This window comes from Vombatus ursinus, unplaced genomic scaffold (genome assembly GCF_900497805.2).
Source record: "Vombatus ursinus unplaced genomic scaffold, bare-nosed wombat genome assembly UNPS02014858.1, whole genome shotgun sequence".
Lineage (NCBI taxonomy): Eukaryota > Metazoa > Chordata > Mammalia > Diprotodontia > Vombatidae > Vombatus > Vombatus ursinus.
In genome coordinates this window covers 1,360,676-1,382,677 of record NW_020954636.1, presented here as the reverse complement: position 1 = coordinate 1,382,677, position 22,002 = coordinate 1,360,676, and the positions used below count along the sequence as shown (strand labels likewise).

General features: G+C 36.4%; 1 pseudogene; it reads right to left on the bottom strand.

Moving 5' to 3' along the window:
* Positions 1 to 13,304: 13,304 nt before the first annotated feature.
* Positions 13,305 to 13,809, bottom strand: LOC114027305 (annotated as a pseudogene).
* Between the last annotated feature and the right edge of the window lie 8,193 nt (positions 13,810 to 22,002).

Sequence of the window (22,002 nt, the reverse complement as noted above, 5' to 3'; positions counted from 1 at the left end):
AACAGAGAGAGACAGAAACAGAGAGGAGTATCTGAAAGTCCTTGTGTAAGAGGAAACACGTGAGACGTACCATAAAAGAAGCTAAGGATTCCAAGAGACAGAGGTGACAGAGAAGAAGGTGCATTGAGGGACTACCTAAGGAAAGCCTAGGAGGCACAGGATGAATTGCTGTGTACAGGGGATATTAGTGGACCAGTTTAACAACTTGTACATGAAAGGAAGAATATTAGGTGAACTAAAAAAGGGAGGTGGGAGTCAGATGGCAGGGAGCCTTAAATTTGCCAGACTAATTATTTTATATTTTTCCCTGGACCAAACATTTTTTTAATCAGGATGACTAATACAGTAGAAATTGTATACTGGGTTTGGAACCAAAGTTCAAGCCCTGTCATGTATGAGTTGTGTGACCTTCAGCAGATGATGGGACAATAATAGATATAGAGCAAATAAGGACCTCAAAGTTCATCTGGTCCAACCCTTTCATTTTTAATTGGATATGAGACCTCACTGTGACAATTCTTCTGTTCATGCCACCTCGTTATGAAATAATTGGCTCGGTTTTACCTCTCCCTACACAATTTTATTTTTTAGGATCATCACATCATACTCAAGTCAACCCCAAGCCTTCTAACACATACATTTTTTCAAATTACCCAAGTAATTGTGACATTGATATGTTACCAATAGCATTTTCCTATAGAAGAAGTAAACAGTTTGAGCCTATTGAATTTCTTACAATTTTTCTTTAATGTTTACCTTCTTATGTTTCTCCTGATTCTTGTATGTCAGCTTTTCTATTCATTTCCGGTCTTTTCCTCAAGAATACCTGAAAGTCCTTTTCGCAAGCAGCATTATGCTCAACTCCGTTGAGTAAATTATTCTTGGTTGCAAATCCAGTTCCTTTGCTCTAAAGAAGATTATGTTCCATGTCCTCTGCTCTTTTAATGTAGAAGCTACTACATCTTGTGTTATTCTGACAGTAGCTCCACAGCATTTGAATTGTTCTTTTTTCTAACTGTTTATAATACTTTCTCCTTGATCTGAGAGCTTCAAAACTTAGCGATGATATTCTGGGCAGTTTTCATCTTGGGATCTCTTTCAACTGGTGATTAGTGGATTATTTCCATTTCTATTTTACCCTCTACTTCTAAAACTTCAGGCCATTTTGCTCAATAATAGCTTTGAAGTATAGTGTCTAGACTCATTTTGATCATAACTTTCAGGTAGTCCAACAATTCTTATATAGTCTCTCTTCAATCTGTTCTCCAGGTCAGTTTTTTTTTTAAATGAAATGTTTCACATTTTCTTCTATTTTTCATTCTTTTGATTTTGTTTTACTATTTCTTGGTGTCTTTTGAAGTCATTAGCTTCCCTTTGCCCAATTCTGAGTTTTAAAGACTTCTTTTCATCCATAAGTTTGTGAATCTCTTTTTCCAGTTGGTTGATTTTCTTTTCATAATTTTCTTGCATTACTCTAATTTTTTTCCTAATGTTTCCTCAACCTCTCTTATTTTATTTTAAAGTCTTTTTGAAGCTTTTCCAAGAACTCGTTTTGGGTTTGTGATCATTTTACTTTTTTTTTTAATAGAAGTAGCACTTTTAACTTCACTATCTTCTAAGTGTGAACCCAGATCGTCTCTATCACTGTAGTAACCATGGTTGGGTTCTTTCTCTTTTCTTAGTCAATTTTTTAAGAGACTTATTTCTTGACTGTGTTAGAGTCTGGTTCTAGTCTGAGATGTGGGAGATAATATCTCAGGCTTCAGGTTTTTGTGCTACTGTTTTCTGAGCTCGACTTGACTTCAAGTACTCCTCAGCGCCCCTGAACTGTGACCAGGGCTCCCAGCAATCTTGTCACAGCAAATGCTCTCACTGCCTGCAGTCTCTCCAACAGCTGCAGGCTTCACCTCATCCTTCTGCCCTGGAACCGAAACCAGGGAATCTGCTCTCCTGCAACTGACCACAGTCAAAAGGCTCCCACCCCGCCTCGACTACACTCTCCAGCTTGTGCTCACTTCTGCTTACCCATAGCCACAGCCTGGAGCTCATCTGGCCAGCACATCTGGGCCCTGTGTTCACCAGCAATGAAGGGCCTAGCAATCTTCCCCTGACCAGCCATCTGACCCCAACACTAACCAGTTGAAAGTTCTTGAAGTTGAGCCTGCTGCCAACCCAGCTGCCCCCAAGGCCTGTTGTTCATTGATTCAGTGGTATCTGTCTAGACAGATGTGCCTTTGAATCAGGCCAGACCACTATCTCAGTAAGTCAGGTCTTATCTAACTTCCTCCTCAATTGTCTTAGTCTGGACAATTACTTTATCCTGACTTTTCATTGTTTCTGCCACTCAAAGTTAACTTAGAGGCATTATTTTAAATTCTTTTTGGTGGGGGAGGGGTAATTTGGGAAAGCCTTATTTTGACATCTTCACAGAATCCTCCGTCAAAACCATTAGCTCAAGAAAAAAGTTTTCATGTCTTATAATTCCTGCTTTTCAGATGCTATTTTTCTCACTGAAAATTACTTTCAGAGTTAAAAAATGACCTTCATGATCTCCCCTCTTCAGCTATACAATTTTAAAGGTAGAAGGGATGATATATCATCTATTCCAAATTCCTCATCTTACAAATGAGGAAAATGAGGTTGAGAGAAATTAAATTATTTCTCCCAAGTTTACTCAAATCAAAAAATCATAGATTCAGAGCCAGAAGAGACTCTAGAAGTCATTTATTTCAAAAGTCTCATTTTGCAGATAGGGAAACCGAAACTCAGAGAGTAATCTGCCCCCATGGTGAAGCTCTCCCAGTAGCTGGCATGCTACTTTGTAAGTTGTAGGCAATTAACAAATGTTTGGTAGTGATTTGGAAGCCAGAACAGTGCTATGAGGGAGAATGAGTTGGATTTTGAATGGAAAGAAGCACCCTAATAAAAAACATAAGATGGGGTTGATTCAAGGGAAAGGGGTCATGGTACTCATTGATTTATCAGTCAAAAATCAGTTGGTTTTAGTCCTAGAAAAATAGAAAAGGATGGTTTCATCCTTTCACTTTTATATGGCCCATATTAGGGGCCTTAAGATGAAAGCATCCATAGGAGAGCAATCAGGAAAGTGAAGGGCCTCAGGTTGATCCCATGACTATTTGATGAACTGGTAAGGTTTAAAAGAGAAAACTTGGGAGGGACATGAGGGCTCACTACAACAGGCATTTATTAATCCCCCACTACGTAGCATGACTATGCTAAGTACTGAGGACACAAAGAAAGGCAAAGGACAATTCCTGACTTCAAGGAGCTCACATTCGATGGAGACAACAGACAAACAATTACGTACAAATAAGATAGAAACAGGATAAATTCACACACTTGAATATAACTATCTTGAAGTGAATGAATGGCTGGCATAGAGAAGAGGAATTAAATTTGTTCCTCTCAACCCAGAAGGAAGAGTAGTGGTGGAAATTGGCAAAAAGACAAATTCAAGTTTAAAGATAAACTTCCTAACAATTTGGTTTTTGTTGTTGTTCAGTCTTGTCCAACTCTTCATGACCTCGTGGACCAAAGCTGTATACCAAAGCTGTCAGTGGAGCTTTCTTGGCAAAGATATTGGAATGGTTTGCCATCTCCTCCAACAGATTAAGGCGAACAGATGTAAAGTGAACTTCCCAAAGTCACACAGCTAGTAAGTGTCTGGGGTCAGATTTGAACTCAGGTCTTCCTGACTCCAGCCCTAACACTCTACCCATTGAGCCATCTAACTGCCTCTTCCTAATACTTAAAGTTGTTCAAAAGTGGAATGGACTACCAGAGGAAGTGGTAAGCTCCCCTTCACTGGAAGTATACAAACAAAATTTGGATGGTCATTTATCAGACAAGTTGTAAAGGGGTTTCTTGTGGAAGCATGGGTAGGACTTCTGATGATGGCTTCTGAGATCTCTTCCAACTGTGAGATTCTGGGATGCTATTTCAGGCTCCAAAAGAAACCCCTGGCTAGACAACCAATAGAAACAGCTTGCTCTGTTTTCCTGGTTTTTCAGTGGCATGTGCCCATGCTTACATACAAAATACCTGCATACCAATTGGTTAAAGTTAAGTGTACTTTTTCTTTTTTTAATAACATTTGATTTTTTCTGATTGTATGTAAAGACAACTTTTAATATCAATTTTAATAAAATTTTTAGTTCCAAATGTTCTCCCTTCTCCCTAAGATGGGAAGCAATTTGACATAGGTTGTATATGTGCAATCCTGTAAAACCTATTTCTGCATTAGTAATGTTGTGAAAGAAAAAACAGTTTTAAAAAATATATAGTTTGCAGAGGAAAAAAATGAATAAAAAAGAAAGTAAAAATAGTATCCTTGAATTTGCATTCAGATTCCATCATTCTTTCTCTGAATGTAGATAGTATTTTCTATTATGAGTCTTTTGGAATTGTCTTGGATCATCGTATTGCTGAGAAAAGCAAAGTCAGTCATAGTTGATCATTTCAAAATGGTGCTGTCATTGTGTACAATGTTTTCCTGGTTCTATTCATTTCACTGCATAAATTCATGTAAGTCTTTTCAGGTTTTTCAGAAATCTGCCTGCTCATTGTTTCTTGTAACCCAATAGTATTCCTCTACATCCATATACCATAACATGTTCAGTCATTCCCCAATTGATGGGTATCCCTTCAATCTCCAATTCTTTGTCACCACAAAAAGAGCTGCTGTAAATATTTTTTTATACATAGATCTTTTTCTCTTATTATACAAACTTAATAGTAGTATTGATGGATCAAAGGGTATGCACAGTTAGAATGCCCTTTGGGCCTGATTAGAAATTGCACTCCTGAATAGTTGGATTAATTCACAACTCCACCAACAGTGCATTAATATCCCAATTTTCCCATATCCTCTGCAACATTTATCACTTTCCTTTTCTATAATGTTAGCCCATCAGATAGGTATGAAGTGGTAACTCAAAGCTCATTTAATTTAATTCTCTAATTAATCATCATTTAGAGCATTTTTCCATATGTTATAGATAGCTTTGATTTCTTTATCTGAAAACTCTCTGTTCATATCCTTCAACTACTTATCAATTGGGGTATGACTTGTCTTCTTATAAATTTGACTCAGTTCTCTGCATATTCAAAAAAATGAGGCCTTTATCAGAGATACTTGCTATAAACAATGTTTGTCAGCTTTCTGCTTTCCTTCTAATCTTGGTTACATTGGTTTTATTTGTACAAAGCTTTTTGAATTATTATAATCTAAATTACCCATTTTACATCTCCTTATGCTCTGTCTTATTTGTTCATAAATTCTTCCCTTCTCCATAGGTCTAACAGGTAAACTACCTTTGCTCTCCTAATTTGCTTATGATATCGACCTTCATGTCTAAATCATGTACTCATTTTGACCTTATCTTGGTATATTATGTTAGATGTTGGTCTATATCTAGATTCTACCATACTGTTTTACAGTTTTCCCAGGAGTTTTTGTCAAATAGTGAGTTCTTATCCCAAAAGCTGGGTTCTTTCAGTTTATCAAATACTAGATTGTTATAGTCATTTATGATTATCTTGTGGCCTAATCTATTCCACTGATTCACTACTCTATTTTTAGCCAGTAGTAAATAGTTTTAATGTGAATTGAGTGAATAAGTAAATTAATTAGGTAGAAATGTCATTTTTATTATTCTGACTTGGCCTACCCATGAGCAATTAATAATCTTTTTAGTTGTTTAGATCCAAATTTATTTGTATGGAAAGGATTTTATATTGTGTTCATATAGTTCTTGAGTTTGTCTTTGCAGGTAGACTACCAAATATTTTATATTGTCTATAGTGACTTTAAAGGGCATTTCTCTTTCTATCTTTTGCTGCTAAGTTTTTTTGGTAATGTATAGAAATGCTAATGATTTATGTGTGTTTATTTTATATCCTACAACTTTACTAAAGTTGTTAATTATTTCAAGTAGTTTGCAATTGATTCTCTAGTATTCTTTAAGTGTACCATCATATCACCCTGCAAAGAATGACAGTTTTGTTTCCTCATGGCCTATTCTAATTCCTTCAATTTCATTTCCTTCTTATTGCTGAAGCTAACATTTCTGGTACAATATTGAATATTAGTGGTTATAATGGTCATCTTTGTTTCCCCCCATGATCTTATTGGGAGAGCTTCCAACTTGTCCTCATTACAGATGATACTTGCTAGTGGTTTTAGATAGATGCTACTTACCATTCTAAGGAAAGCTCCATTTATTTCTATGATCACTAGTGTTTAAATAAGAATGGATGCTGTATTTTTTCAAAAGTTTTTTCAGCACATATTGAGATAATTATATGGTTTCTATTGGTTTTGTTATTGATATGGTTAATATGCTGATAGCTATCCTAATATTGAACCAGCCCTGCATTCCAATTATATATCCCACCTGGTTATAGTGTATGATCCTGGTGATGTATTGCTTTATTCTCTTTGCTAGTATTTTATTTAAAATTCTTGCATCAATATTAATTAGAGAAAATGGTCTATGGTTTTCTTTGTTTTAGCTCTTCCTGATTTAGATGTCTGCACTATATTTGTGTAACAAAAGGAACTTGGTAGGACTCTTTCTTTGCATATTTTCCCAAATAGTTAATATATGTTTGGAATTAATTGTTCTTTTAATGTTTGTTAGAATTCATTTGTGAATCCATCTGGCCCTAGGCATTCTTTCTTAGTGAGTTCACTGATAGCTTGTACAATTTCTTTTTCAAAAATGGGCTTGAATATTTTATTTCCTTTACTGTTAAAATGGGTAATTTATAATTTTGTAAATATTCATCTATTTTATTTAGATTGTCAGATTTATTGGAATACAATTGGGCAAAGTAGTTCCTAATTATTTCTTTAATTTCCTCCTCATTGGTGGAGAATTTACTCTCCTCATTTTTAATACTGGATATTGGGTTTTCTTTTTTTAATCAAATTAACCAATAGTTTTATCTATTCTACTGATTTTTCATAAAACCAACTCTTAGTTTTATTTATTAGTTCAATGTTTTCTTACTTTAAGTTTTATTAATCTCTCCTTTGACTCTCAGGATTTCTAAGTTGTCTAATTGGGGATTTTTTAATTTGTTCTTTTTCTAGGTTTTTTTTTAGCTGCATGACCAACTCATTAGACTACTCTTTCTCTATTTATTGATGTAAGAATTTAGATATATAAAATTTCCCCTAATTTCTGCATCACGTAAATTTTGCTATGTTGTCTCACTGTGGTCATTCTCTTGGATGAAATTATTGATTGTTTCCATAATTTGTTCTTTGATCCACTTAATAGATTATTTAGTTTTCAATTAATTTCTAATTTATCCTTCTACTGCCCTTTGTGGAATGTAACTTTCATTGCATCATGACCTAAAAAGAATGCATTTAATATGTCTGTTATTCTGCATTTGATTGTGAGGTTTTTAATGTCCCAATACATGGTCAATTTTTGTGTAGGTGCCATATAACATTGAGAAAAAATATTTTCCTGTCTATCCTCATTCAATTTTCTTCAGTGGTCTGACATTTCTAATTTTCTAAAATTCTATTCACCTCATTAACTTCTTTCTTGTCTATTTTGTGATTAAATTTATCTGATTCTGAGAGGGGAAATTTGAGATCCCCCACTAGTATAGTTTCACTGTCTATTTTCTCCTATAACTCACCTGATTTCTCCTTTATAAATTTGGATAATAGAAGTTTGGTCATAAATGTTTAATATTAATATTACTTCATTGTCTATGGTATTTTTAGCAAAATAAAGTTTCCTTCCTTATCTCTTTTAATTAGATCTTTTTGCTTTTGCTTTGTCTGAGATCATGATTGCTACCCTTGCCTTTGTTTTTACTTCACCTGAAGCATAATATATTCATTTCCACCCTTTTACCTTTACTCTGTGTGTCTCTCTGTTTCAGATATGTTTCTTGTATACAACATATTGTGCAATTCTGATATTTAATCTACTCTGTTATCAGTTTTTATTTTATGAGAGTTCATCCCATTCACTTTCATAGTTATGATTGCTAACTGTGTATTTCCCTCCATCCTATTTTTCCTGTTTATAGCTCTCTCTGTCTCTGTCTCTGTCTCTCTGCCTGTCTCTCTCTGTCTCTGTCTCTGACTCTCTCTCTCTCTCCTTTCACTCTGTCCCTCCTCCCTAGTGTTTTGCTTTTGGCTACCTCCTCCCTCAATCTATTCTCCCTTCAATCAGCCCCTCACTATTTTGTTGGCCTCCTCCCCTTCTACTCCCCTATGGGGTAAAATAGATTTTTTTATATCTGAGTGTATGTTATTCCTTCTTTGAAACTGATCCAATGAGAGTAAGGTTAAAACAATGCTCACCACCCCTCTTCCTATTTTTTCTCCTCTGTAATAGGCCTTTCATGCCACTTCATGTGATGTAACTTACTCCTTTCTGCCTCTCCCTTCTCTTTTCTCCCAGTGCATATACTTTTTCTAATTTTTTTTACATCATCTCCTCAAAGTCAAAAATTACCTGTATCTTCAGTCTATGTATACACCCTCTAACTGCCCCAATAGAGATAGAGTTCTTAAGAATTACAAATCTCATACTTCCCATGTAGGGTTGTAAAAATTTAAACTTATTAAATAACATGTTTTTTTTTCTTTCCCAGTTACCTTTTTAGGTTTGTCTTGAGTCTTGTATTTGGAAATTGAATTTTCTGTTTATCTCTGGTCTTTTCATCAGGAATGTTTGAAAGTCCCATATTTCATTGAATGCCCACTCTTTCTCCTGTAAGATTATGTTCAGTTCTGCTGGGTAATTGATTCTTGATTGTAATCCAGGCTCCTTTGCCTTCCAGTCTATCATATTATAAACACTCCAATCTTATACTGTAAAAGTTGCTAAATCCTGAGTAATACTGACTGTGACTCTTCTATATTTGAAATGTTTCTTTCTGTCTGCTTGCAGTATTTTATCCTTGACCTGAGAGTTCTAGAATTTAGTTATAATATTATTGGTAGTTTTCATTTTGGCACCTTTTTCAGGAGGAGATTGATGGATTCCTTTAATGACTATTTTACCCTCTGATTCTAGGATATCAGGATAGTTTTCCTTGATAATTTTTGAATGGTACTGTGCAGGGTCTTTTTTTTATGGTGGCTTTCAAGTAGTCCAATAATTCTTAAATTATCTCTCCTATATCTATTTTCCAGGTCAGTTGTTTTTCCAATTAGATATTTTACATTTTGTTCTATTTTTTCATTCTTTTATTTTTGTTTGGTGACTCTTGGTGTGTCATAGAGTCATTAGCCTCCACTTGCTCAATCCTAATTTTTAAGAAATTATTTTCTTCAGTTAACTTTTGTGACAAATTTTCCATTTTTATCAGTGATGGCATGCTCAGGAAATTTGCAGATAATAAAATGTTGGGAGAGATAGCTAACAAGATGGATAAGGGAGTTCATTAACAAGTTAGTCAATAAATGAACTTTTATTGAACACTTACGTGCCAGGCACCCATTAAGCTCTGGGGATACAAATAACATTAAAAAAAAAAGATCCTGCTCCCAAGGAGCTCACATTCTAATAATTCTAACATGATGTAAATATAAGATCTATACCTATATCCTCAAAAAACTCAATTAATCCAACCATTCTCTCTAGTTATCATCCCATTTCTCTCCTGTCTTTCGTGGCTAACCTGCTTGAGAAGACCATCTGCAGTGGGTGCCTCCATCTCCTTCTTCTCACTCTCCTATTAACTCTCTACAGTCTGGCTTGCATTTCCACCTTTTAAGCAAACCTATTCTCTCCAAAGTTACTAATGATCTCTTAATAGCCAAATACAATGGCCTTTTCTTAATTCTTTTCCTTTTTGACCTCTCTGAAGCCTTTGACACTGTCAATCAGTCCCTTCTCCTCTTTCCTTATTCTCCTACTTATTTGATGATTCCTTCTTAGTCATTTTTACTTGATCTTCATCCAGATCATACCCATTAACTACAAGTGTCCCACAAGACTCTGTCTTGAGCACCTTCTTCTCATCTCTCTATATTATTTCTCTACACTATTTCATTAGCTTTTGTGGCTTCAAATATCATCCAATTGCTAGTGATAATCATATCTCCTTATCCAACTTAACTTCTTTCCTTATCTCCAAAATCCCATCATCAGTTATCTACTGGACATCTCAAACTAGATATCCTGTAGACATCTTTAACTCAACACATTCAAAACTGAACTTATTTTTCCCACTAATTCTTGACTCTTTCTAATTTATCTATTATTTTGGGGGCTACCATCATTCTTCTACTCACTCAGACATGTAACTTAGCTGTCATCCTCAGCTCCTCAATCTGTCTTTTACTCTCTCATATCCAGTCTATTGCTAAAGGCTGTTGATTTTACCATTGTCACATCTTTCTCATATGCCTTCTTCTCTACTTTGACATTGCCACCACCCTGGGGCAGGCCCTCATCATCTGATGCTTGGACTATAGCAACACTCTGCTGGTTGGGTTGGGTTTGCTACAACTCTCTTCCCACTCCGGTCCATCATCTATTCATCTGTCAGTTATCTTCCTGGAGCTGAGGTACGACCATGTCCCCATTACCCTACCCCAAATCAATAAATTCCAGTGGCTCTCTATCACCTCCAGGATTAAATATAATCCTCTGTTTGGCATTCAAAGTCCTTTATAACCTGTCCCTAAGTACAAATACTTTGCCAAATTTCTTATACCTCACACCTCGCCTCAGGCTCTGTAATACAGGAACACAAGCCTTCTTGCTGGTGTTCCTTGAATAAGACAGTCCACATCCAGACTCCAGATATTTTCACTGGCTGCTCCACTTGCTTGGAATTCTCTCTTCTTCTCTCTACCTCCTGGCTTCTTTTAAGTTTAAATAAAATCCCACTTTCTACAGGAAGCTTTCCAGACCCTCCTCAATTCTATGGTTTTTCTCTGTTGATTATTTCCAATTTTTCCTATATATAGCTTATTTATTCACAGTTGTTGTCATGTTGTCTTTCTCAATAGACTGTGAGTTCCTTGAAAGCAAGGATTGTCCTTTGCCTTCCTTTGGAGGTCTTAGCACAGTGACTGACACATAGTGAGCACTTAATAAATGTTTATCAACTAATTTTCTCAGTGTTTCTTTTAGAAAGAATTTCCCTTTTAAACATGCATGTTTATTTATGGTTTGCCAAGTAAGTGTTTTTGCAACTGTGCCAAAAAAGAGAAACTATTGGTAGCTACAAAGAAATAGACATGGTGTATTTGTAAGATAGTTGCAAGACAGTAAAGTATAAAAGAATATGCTATTTTATCAAAAGTTAACAGGACATACAATGGGGGAAGATATTTTAACCTAATTAATTCATAATAATAAATTTGAAAGAAAACAAATCAAAAGATCCTCTTGTGGAATTTACACAGATGAAGCAAAATCAGTGACTGGAAAACTTGAAGATGTTGTTTGGTATGCTAAAAAAAATAACACAAATACAACATGGACACACTGCAACATAAACCCATGTTTCAACATCAGGGAGAATGCCCCAACTTAAAATCATGTTGGATAATGCTTTCAAAATAATTAATTTTATAAAATCAAGACTAACTCTTAATTGTTTACTATTTTATGCAAAGAGATGTGCATCAAGCATGATACACTTCAAACACACACAGATGTTAGATGCCTTCCTCGTGGGGAAGTTTTTACTTATCTAATTGAATAGAGAAAAGAGTTGGTTGCAATATTTAGCAGACATTGCTTCAAAAACTAATGAACTCAACACACCATTACAGGGTAAGAATACAGATATGTTCAATGTTCAAGATAGAGTAAAAAGTGTGATGGAGAAACAAAAATTTGGGGACTATAAAGTTGAGAACAATACTGAGTGATTTGTGACATTACATAATTTCTTATTAGAAAATGAAATGCCTTTGCATCAGCTTATCAAAAAAGATATCAGTCATCATATGAAATTTTGAAAAGTGATTTTCTTTTTTTTAATTAATTAATTTATTTTTGGTTTTCAACATTCACTTCCATAAGTTTTTGAGTTTTAAATTTTATCCTTCTCCCTCCCTTCTCCCTCCCCCAAGATGGCATGCAATATGATATAGTCTCTACATATATATTCTTATTAAACATGTTTTTACATTAGTCATGTTGTAAAGAAGAATTAGAATGAATGGGAGGAACCACAAGAAAGAAGAAACAAAACAACAACAACAACAAAGAGCAAATAGTATGCTTCAATTTTTATTCAGATTCCATAGTTCTTACTCTGGAAGTGGACAGCATTTTTCATCATGAGTCTTTTGAAATTGTCTTAGATCCTGGCATTACAGAGCTATAAAAAGTGACTTTCAATAAAAAATTTTCCTAATTATTCCAGGAAATTAAATTGTATTTGCAACCTATATGTCATCTTTTTTATGTCTCTGGCTAATGAATTGATAATGGTTGAAAAAGAAAATTGTATTGACATAAGAATGGATTTTAGACTTCAATTATTCAAAACTGATTGTCTTATAAATTGTTGGCTAAAAATAAAATAAATTTTCATTACTCAGCAACAGAGGTTGTAAAATTATCCTACCTTTTTCTACCAAATGTTTGTGTGAGCAAGCATTTTCACTTCCTTCTTGTTATAATTCAAAATAAAGAAAGAAAATCAATGTAGAACCAGACTTAAAATTGTGCTTGCCTGGTAGTCAGCCAAATATTACAAACCTTTGTTCAAATAAAGAAAATTTAAAATACAAATCAAGTTTATACATGATTGTTACATTATGCTAAACATTTTCCAAGATGTCATTTATTACATTTAAAATGTTATCTTTATTCAACAAAAATATAAAAAAAAATTAATCTGAAGTCTTGCAGATCATAGTAAGCATCTCAAGTTTCACTGAATTACTACTTTTAACTCCTAGAGAATATCCTCTATGTGAAAGATGACAAGAAGACAATTAGAGTATTCTGCTGGCAATCTCCAAATGTCAGGAAACAGAAAGGCCTCCAATATACAGGCTAGAGAACTTTTATGGTGACCTCAAGGGAGGACAAGAGGGAAGCATGATGGTCAGGAATAGACAGGCATCAATAAGGTCTCAGTGGAAGTCATACACTCCTACATCCGTGAGACCACAGATTCATTTGAATATATGAGTATGGGAATAATGAATGAGGAAAATGTTTAATTTCTATCCAGACTTCAATAGGATGAAAATTTTGAGGTCAAAGTATATGTTGTGCCCCAGTTCTCAGTAAAGTCTTTCCTTTGTATGGGAGAGAGAGGTGTGTATCTTAGACAGGAGTTGACATCCTCTTGTCATTCCAGAAGGTTTTAGGCAGAAGAAGAAGCTTCATGAGTGCCCCTCCTAGGTGGGAGTTGCCAAGGATAAGGATGAAGGGATGAACAGATGAGCACAGGTAAAGCACAATTTGCCATGGCCAGTACCAGGTACACTCAAATCTACAAAAGGCAACAACATCAATGATCAAAGAAAGAAAAGAAGTAGCATAAAGGACTAGGAAGAAGACCAGAGACTTTCAGAACTCTGGTGTGAGCCTCAGTACTAGAACCCTGGATACTGTGGGCACTATGTTGCATTCTCCAGGAATGTCTCTGCAGAGAGGTAATCAACAGAACTGTTGAGACAAGAAAGATAGAACAGGGGATACATGAAGTAATAAATTTCAAAGGGAAAAAATAGTGGATTTCTAGATTCCTAGTGAAGCCATATAAGGTTATGTTCCCAGAGAATGTTCCCTGCAAGAATTCCTGGTACAAAGCATTGTTTCCCCAAAAAAAAAAAAAAAAAAAAAAAAAATGAATGCATCTCTCTAAGCTTTGCTTGTACTTTACTTTTGATAGAATTAAATACTGACTTCTTAGAGATGGGTGAACTATTCTGCTGGTAAACCCTGTGGTGTTCTCATTTTTCATTTAGAAGCTCTGAATTTCCCCATCATTTTCATCAAAGCAGTCTTGATGTTTGCATGTATTCTGGCTTAGATGAGCAAATGCAGTGCTATACACCAAAATCTCTGAAAGCTGCCCACTCCTTTCCTTGCTCATTCAAAACCTGCTTTTCAGTTGGAACTTCAACTTGGGGGGGGGGGGGATTGACTTCAACTTGAGGTAAATGGTCATTGGCCTCAGCATTGATTTATGGTGGTCTTTTGAGAACACTATGGAAGTGTTCCACCCATCTCTCTATGATCATGTCCTTATCACTAATCAATGTGGCTCCATTAGCACTGAGTAGTTGAGATGAATCATACATCTATGGCCCATAAATAGCCTTCAGGTCATCATAAAAGGTCTTTGGATTGTTACTATCAGCATAAAACTGAATTTCATCTGCCTTCTTACTGAGAAACATCTTTCCAATACTGACATATTACCAGTGATGCTATATGGCAATGGAACACCATTGCTCTGAAGAACTACAAATGAGTATAATGCAGTGGACAATGGAAAAGTACATGGTGAGTGTGAGTAAGCTTCAACATAGAGCAAATGAGAAATTGCAAAAAATAACAAGAGTAAAGGATGTTATCAAGGAGTGTCAGGAAGAGAAGATAGGTTGGTCATAGATTTTGCAGACAGTCTCTAAAGCCGGTTCCCTCTTGGTGCAAGTTCAGTGTTAGGACAAAATGAAGCACTCTAAAGTCACTGAACATTTAATATAGAAGGAGTTCTACCTCACCCTAACATAATAAGAATATACAACATGGATATTAGCTTCTCTGGACGTGGTCCTCTGCCTCTCCATTTAGAAACTTTAACTGATCAGTAAGTCATGTGGGTATGGAGACTTATGTGGTCACAAGCACCCACCAAGTCTGAGAGGCTCAGATCCCACTGGGCTGGGACCTTTTTATGCCTCCAGACCAGGAAACTGTGTCAGGGAAGCTAGAACTGATCAGGTTTCCAATGGGAAAAGGGAAGTCCTGGAAGCTGAATCATTAAAATTCTGGTCCTATCATGACATGACAAATGAAAAGGTAAACATATAAACAGGCATTGAGCTCCATGGTTGGGAGAAGGTGAAGAAGTCTTCCTTCATCACATTGGGCATTTGCCCTATAAAGAACTGATGAGAGTACATTGACAAGATCACAGAAGATACATAAGCATGTATAAATTGTGACTTGCAACACTGGAGTGAATTCCCAAATGTATAAGATCACAGAATTATTTGTGTATTCATAAGCCATACAGACATTACTATATTTAAGGAACAATAACAGATAAATTCAAACAAACAAATGCTCAGTAACTAATATGATACCAAGTTAGGCACTATGATCAGTGCCTTAGACTGATTGATAATAAGGTCCATGCTATATCTGGTAACAATCAAATTGTTTCCCCACAGGTCATATGAACCATCCAACAGTAGAGGGTGCCCAGTCATTCCAACTCCTTGGGCATCTCTCAGGCCTTTAGGGAGCCAGCAACCAGCCTCCTCTGGGCCTGACCATTTTGTGGGTGCTACCTCAAACTCATATTACTGTATGATGTGCCATGTGGATTATCAATTGCATAAATAAAGTTTCCATGCTACTAGATTCCCTTTCTTGAGGCATAGTGGTTTCCTGATGATTTTAACTTGACTGTTAGAAATGAATTAAACAAACAACAGTGATATACCCAGCAAGAATGTTCCTGAGCTGTACCACCTCCATTATATCCCCTTCCCCCATACCCCAGCTAGGCCCAAAAGTCAGAAGTTCAGTTCAATTGAACCACTCCCCACCATGAGGTGAGAAAAACATTTAAAAAAATATTAATTAATTTATTTTTAGTTTTTAACATTCACTTCCATAAGATTTTGAGTTCCAAATTTCCTCCCCCTCCCTCCGCTCTACTCACCCCAAGATAGCATGCTGTTATAGGCTCTTCATATACATTCTTACTAAACATATTTTCACATTAGTCATATTGGAAAGAAGAATTAATACCAATGTGAGGAACCACAAGAAAAAAGACACCAAAAGAGACAGACAGACAGACAGACAGACAGACAGATAGAGACAGAGAGAGATAGAGAATGCAAATAGTATGCTTCAATCTGCATTCAGTTTCCATAGTTCTTTTCCTGGTTGTGGATGGTGTTTTCCATCCTGAGTCTTTTGGAGTTGTCTTAGATCTTCACATTGCTAAGAAGAAGTAATCTATCAAAGTTAGTAATTGCACAATGTTGCTGTTACTGTGCACAATGTTCTCCTGGTTCTGATCACTTCACTCAACATCAGTTCATGTAAGTCTCTCCAGGTTTTTCTGAAGTCTACCTAATCATCATTCTATGTATGTATGTATCTATGTATTCTATTACATTCACATACCACAACTTGTTCAGCCATTCTCCAATTGATGGACATCCCCTCAATTTCCAATTCTTCACCACAACAAAAAGAGCTACTATAAATATTTTTGAACATGTGGGTCCTTTTCCTATTTTTATGATCTCTTTGGGATACAGACCTAGAAGTAGTATTGCTGGATCAAAGGGTATTCACAGTTTTATAGCCCTTTGGGCATAATTCTAAATAGCTCTCCAAAATGGTTGAATCAATACACAAATCTACCAACAATATATTAATGTTTCAATTTTTCCCACATCTTCTCCAACATTTATCATTTTCCTATTTTGTCATGTTAGCCAATATGATAGGTGTGGTGTGGTACCTCAGAGTCATTTTGGTGTACATTTCTCTAATCAATAGTGATTTAGAGCATTTTTTTAATATTACTACAGATAGCTTTAATTTCTTCAGCTGAAAACTGCCTATTCATATCTTTTGACCATTTATCAACTGGGGAATGACTTGTATTCTTGTAAATTTGATTCACTTATCTATATATTTTAGAAATGAGGCCTTTATCAGAGACACTGGCTCTAAAAATTATTTTCCAGCTTTCTGTTGCCCTTCTAATCTTGGTTGCATTGGCTTTGTTTGTGCAAAAACTTTTCAATTTAATGGAATCAAAATTATCCATTTTTCATTTCATAATGTTCTCTAGCTCTTGTTTGGCTGAAAATTCTTCCATTCTCCATAAATCTAACAGGTAAACTATTCTTTTCATAATTAACTTATAGTATCAACCCAGGTTTTCCTAACAAAGAGGCTTGGTCTCTTGTCTGCTATGCCATTCTTCTGGGGTCCAAAGACACAAACTAGTGCCTTCAGGGAATTGGCATTGTACTGGGAATAGAAGTTGTGTTTCCAGTTGAGTTTTGAAAGAAATGGAAAAGAGAAAAAAAAGTTAGGTCATAACTGAAAAGACTTTTCCAGTATAATCATCTGAAGTGAATAAAATTAGAAGAGTCTAGTGTCTATCAATGGGGACAGAGCTGTGGTCAGCTGAAACCCATGATGCATTTCAGCTGTACTGTGAGAGGTAATTGGCAGCCCTCTGAGTTACTGAAGAATGTGAACATGGAATAGCAAGAAATTTTGTTTCTCTATCATTTTGAAGTTGACAAAGTGCTTTGCTCTGGGTAACCTCCTAAGGTAGGTAGAGAAAATACTATTATCTCCATTGTGTGTGTATGCATGCATATGTATATGTATGTATGTATATATATGTGTGCATACATATACATATACAAATTGTGTATGTTTATAAAGTATATATTGAATACACACACACACACACTCACACATTCACATGCATACACACACACACACACAAACTGCACTTTTTTTTCTTAGATGAAGAAAGCAAGGCTAAGGGAGCTAAGTAACTTGCCCATAGTCCCCCTTGCCAGTAATTGAAGTTTATCTGACTGTTCTCTATAGGATAGACACAGAGGCCAGTAAAAAGGATTGCACCATCATGTGGGCACAAGGAGTTTAGACCCCAGGACAGGAGTTATTCCCTTGACTGTGGGAGCAAGTGTAAGAACAAAAGACAAGGAAAGGGAAAATCACAGTGAAGTGAAGTAAATGTTCGACTTGGAATCAGGAAGAGCTGGGTTCAAATTCTGCCTCAGACATTTGACAGTTGTTTGACCCTGGACAAGTCACTTGATCTCTAATGGCCTTAGTACCTCATCTATAAAATGAGGAAGTTAGCCTCCAAAATACCTCTCAATTAACTATGAAACATTAGAGAGGGGAAATAAACAGAGCTTAGGGATGAATAAACTAGGTAGTGGGAGAAGAGATAATGGAGATGAAAAGTCAGGGCCAAAGTGATTGTATTTGTATACACAGTGCTTGTTACAGTGCCAAGACATTAAAAGTATATAATTAAATATTGTCCTTCCTTTCTTCCTTCCTTTCTTCACTCCTTCCTTTCTTTCTAAGTCTTAGACACCCTTATCTACTGCTCCCTCCCTCACTATTAAACATCCTCCTGTCTATAATGTAAACACTTAGTTCTCCATTCATGCCCTGGATTCACGCATCTATTTTGCTCCCTGTGCCTAGTGTATCAAGTCCCTCTTTGTAGGTGTCAGGTTGACATTGGACCACTTATGGCATCTTTTTGAGCCCCACCATTCAACCAGTTCTGAATCTGCCTAACTGCACAATCACTCTACCCACATCTCTCCATTTTCCCACAAGAATAACATTAATTAACACTTTGGCATTAATTTGTTCTGGATTCCAGTAAGTAGCGAGGTCCTGAGTGAGTGTAAAACAAGAAAGGTGAGTTTCTATGAAGAGAAAAGGAAAAAGATAGGATAGATTTCTACTCAGACAAAAAGTATCCCATGAAGTTAAGTGCAGGAGTAGGGAGGGGAGGTACTCTGAGAACCTGGGGATAAGTACCTGTAAAGGTTTTGAGTAACTGAAAGGAAGAAGGCGGAGGTAGGGTGGCATAGAATGAAGGCACAGACTTCCCCTACTTCATTTTACTCAGGACCAACTCCGCCCTATAAGTAAAATGAGGAGCAATGCAATACAATACAATGGAAAGCATACTGGATGTGAAATCTGAAGGTCTGGATTCAAATCCTGGCTCTGCAAATAACTACATTTCTCCATACCTCTGGGCCTCCATTTTCTTATCTGTACAATGAGAGGTTTGGACTCGCTCATCTCTGAGTGCCCTTCCAACTTTAAATCAATAGTTCTGTCCCATTAGGGTTCTATGATAATACTTCAGATCAGCCAATTCAGGAATTGGGAGAAGGGATGGGTGGGCTAGAGGAAGGCCTGGTATAATAGGAATAATGAGATGACAGCAAGAGAGCAAAGTGGAAGAGGGTCTGTCAGCACAAGCCAGTGAAAGCGAGTTAAGGGAGGATGAAGGACAAATTGAAAAATGATAAAGGGGATAAAGAGGAACCAAGGAGAAGGAGAGAAATGGGAGTGTTTGTGTCTCTACTCACACATGTATGTCCTGAAAGCTAAGCCAGGTTCTAGGCAAATTGTGGGTCAGTCTCCAGTCAAAATCACATCTCATGACATTACCAACCAACCAGAGATTACATTCATCTGAAGCAAAGGACATTTAATTAGATAACACAGCAAAATAAATGACAAGATTCTCCTATACACAGGGCTGCCATATCTTCAATGAGACAAAGGATGCTCAAGATGCATCATCAGGGTAACTCATGTCTCTAATGCTGTTCCTTGTTCACCCACAGAGCAACCAATATCCTTTGGTGGTATCATCAGGGGTGCTGCTTCCTCTGCACAGATGAGGTTCCTTGTTAATCAATCTATTATCACTTTCATCTTGATCCTTGCTAAGGGACTCTATTGAATTGCTGCCAATGTGCTGCCACCTGCTGGTCTACATCTACATCTACAGGAGGTGATTGGTGGATTCTTTCAATGACTATTTTACCCTCAGGTTCTGGGATATCAAGGTAGTTTTCCTTGATAATTTCTTGAAAGATGCTGCCCAGACTATTTTTTTAATCCTGGCTTTCAGGTTGTCCAATAATTCTTAAATTATCTCTCATGGATATATTTTCCAGGTCAGTTGTTTTTCCAATGAGGTATTTTACATTTTCTTCTATTTTTTCATTCTTTTGTTTTTGTTTGATTGACTCTTGATGTGTCATAGAGTCTTTAGCCTCCACTTGCCCAGTTCTAATTTTTTGTTTGATTTTTATTTTTCCCCCAATTACATGTAAAATCAATTTAACATTTTTATTAAATTTTGAATTCCAAATTCTTTACTTTCTTCCCTCCCTGCTCCTTCCTCATTTTGAAGGCACACAGATCAATATAGATTATACATGGGTAGCCATGTAAAACATATCCATAATAGTCATGTTGTAAAAGAAAACATAGAAAAAAAGAAAAAAAAGTTTTAAAAAAATATGTTTCAAACTGTATTCAGATGCCACCAGCTCTTACTCTGAGGATGGATATCATTTTTTACCATAAGTCCTGCAGAGTTGTCTTGGATCATTGTATTGCTGAGAATAGCTAAGTCATTCACAGCTGATCATCTTACAACATTACTGTTACTTTGTACACAGTACATTTCACTTTGCATCAGCCCATGTAAATCTTCCAATTCTAATTTTCAATGAATTATTTCCTTGAGTTAGCTTTTGTAACTACTCTTCCATTTGGCCAATTCTAATTTTTAAGGGGTTGTTTTCTTTTTCCCAGCTGTTGACTCTTTTTTCATGATTCTCTTGTGTAATTCTCATTTCTTTCTACACTTTATCTTCTGCCTCTCTTATTTTATTTTTAAAGTCCATTTTGAGCTGTTCCATAAGTAATCTTGGGGCCTGAGACCAATTCATATTCTTCTTTGATGCTGTACCTGTAGGCATTTTGACATTGTAGTCCTCATCTATGTTTGTGTTTTGATCTTCCTATTAACATAGTAGCTCTCTGTGGTCAGGGCTTTTTTTTTGTTTGTTTTTGTTTTTATTCTCCTTTTCTAGGCTATTTTATGACTTTCAAAGTTGATCTCTGCTCCTGGGGTACAAGGGACACTGTCCCATGTTTCTTGCAGTAGGGGCCAGGATGCTGGTCACTGGCTTTCTGTGTCAGGGCCGCCGGTACTAGGAGCTCACCTTCTATGCTGGTGTCACCAAGCCTAGTCTAGCCAACTGTGTTGGGGCCTATAGGACTGCCAGAGCTGACCACTAACCAGTTTCATCTGGGCTGGAGGCCTCACAGCCGGTCCACTTTGCCTCTGGCCTGTTGAGTCAAAATGTTAGACCTAGGTTGCTGGTCTGTGATAAGCCTGCAGGTGTCCCCTGGCTTGCACAGACATCATCTGTGCTAGACTGTGATCCTTTTTAACCTAAGTGAGGCAGACCTTTCCTGAAGTCCTTCTAAGTTATCTTGGGATGGAAAATTGTTTCATCCCATCCTTTTCTGGGTTCTGTTGCTCCAGAATTCATTTTGCAACATGATTTGAAGTTGTTTGGACAGAAATTGGAGAGAGCAGGAGTTAACAGAACATGGACGAACATGTGATGAGCTGTCCAGGAAGGGTGTAACTCAGATGAACTAGACCAATAGGAGCCCTGAGGGTGGAGTATGGATTTTACTAATGGTTTAAAAGTTGATTTTACCACTGAACCAGGGCCCACGTGCTACTAAAGTGCATTGTGCCTGCTTCTCTGGAGAGAAACATAATAAAGGCTTTCCTTCACTTACTCACTGTAGTAGATTTTTCTAACAGTACCCACTCAGAGATTAGAGCTCACTGAGACCCAAAGAGGTTAAGTGACTTTTCCTTATCAAACAAGTAGTAAGCCTCAGAGGCAGAATTTAAATTTGAGTCTCTGACCTCAAACTAAATGCTCTGCACTACCCTGTGTTGCCTTATGTTAGCCATCTAATACTGGGCAAGCCATTATCTCTTGGTAAATGTATGGCAATTTATTTGAAATGGGTAAGATCCTGTTTTCCTCCCAGAGTTATTGCCAAGGCCAAATAAGATAACCTTCTTGAAAACACTTAGAAATCAGATTTCCTCAGTGTAAGGAACTACTTCCATGAACGAAACCAGTCTGTGACTTATTAGATATGTCCTGAGGCACTAAAAAGTTGTGAA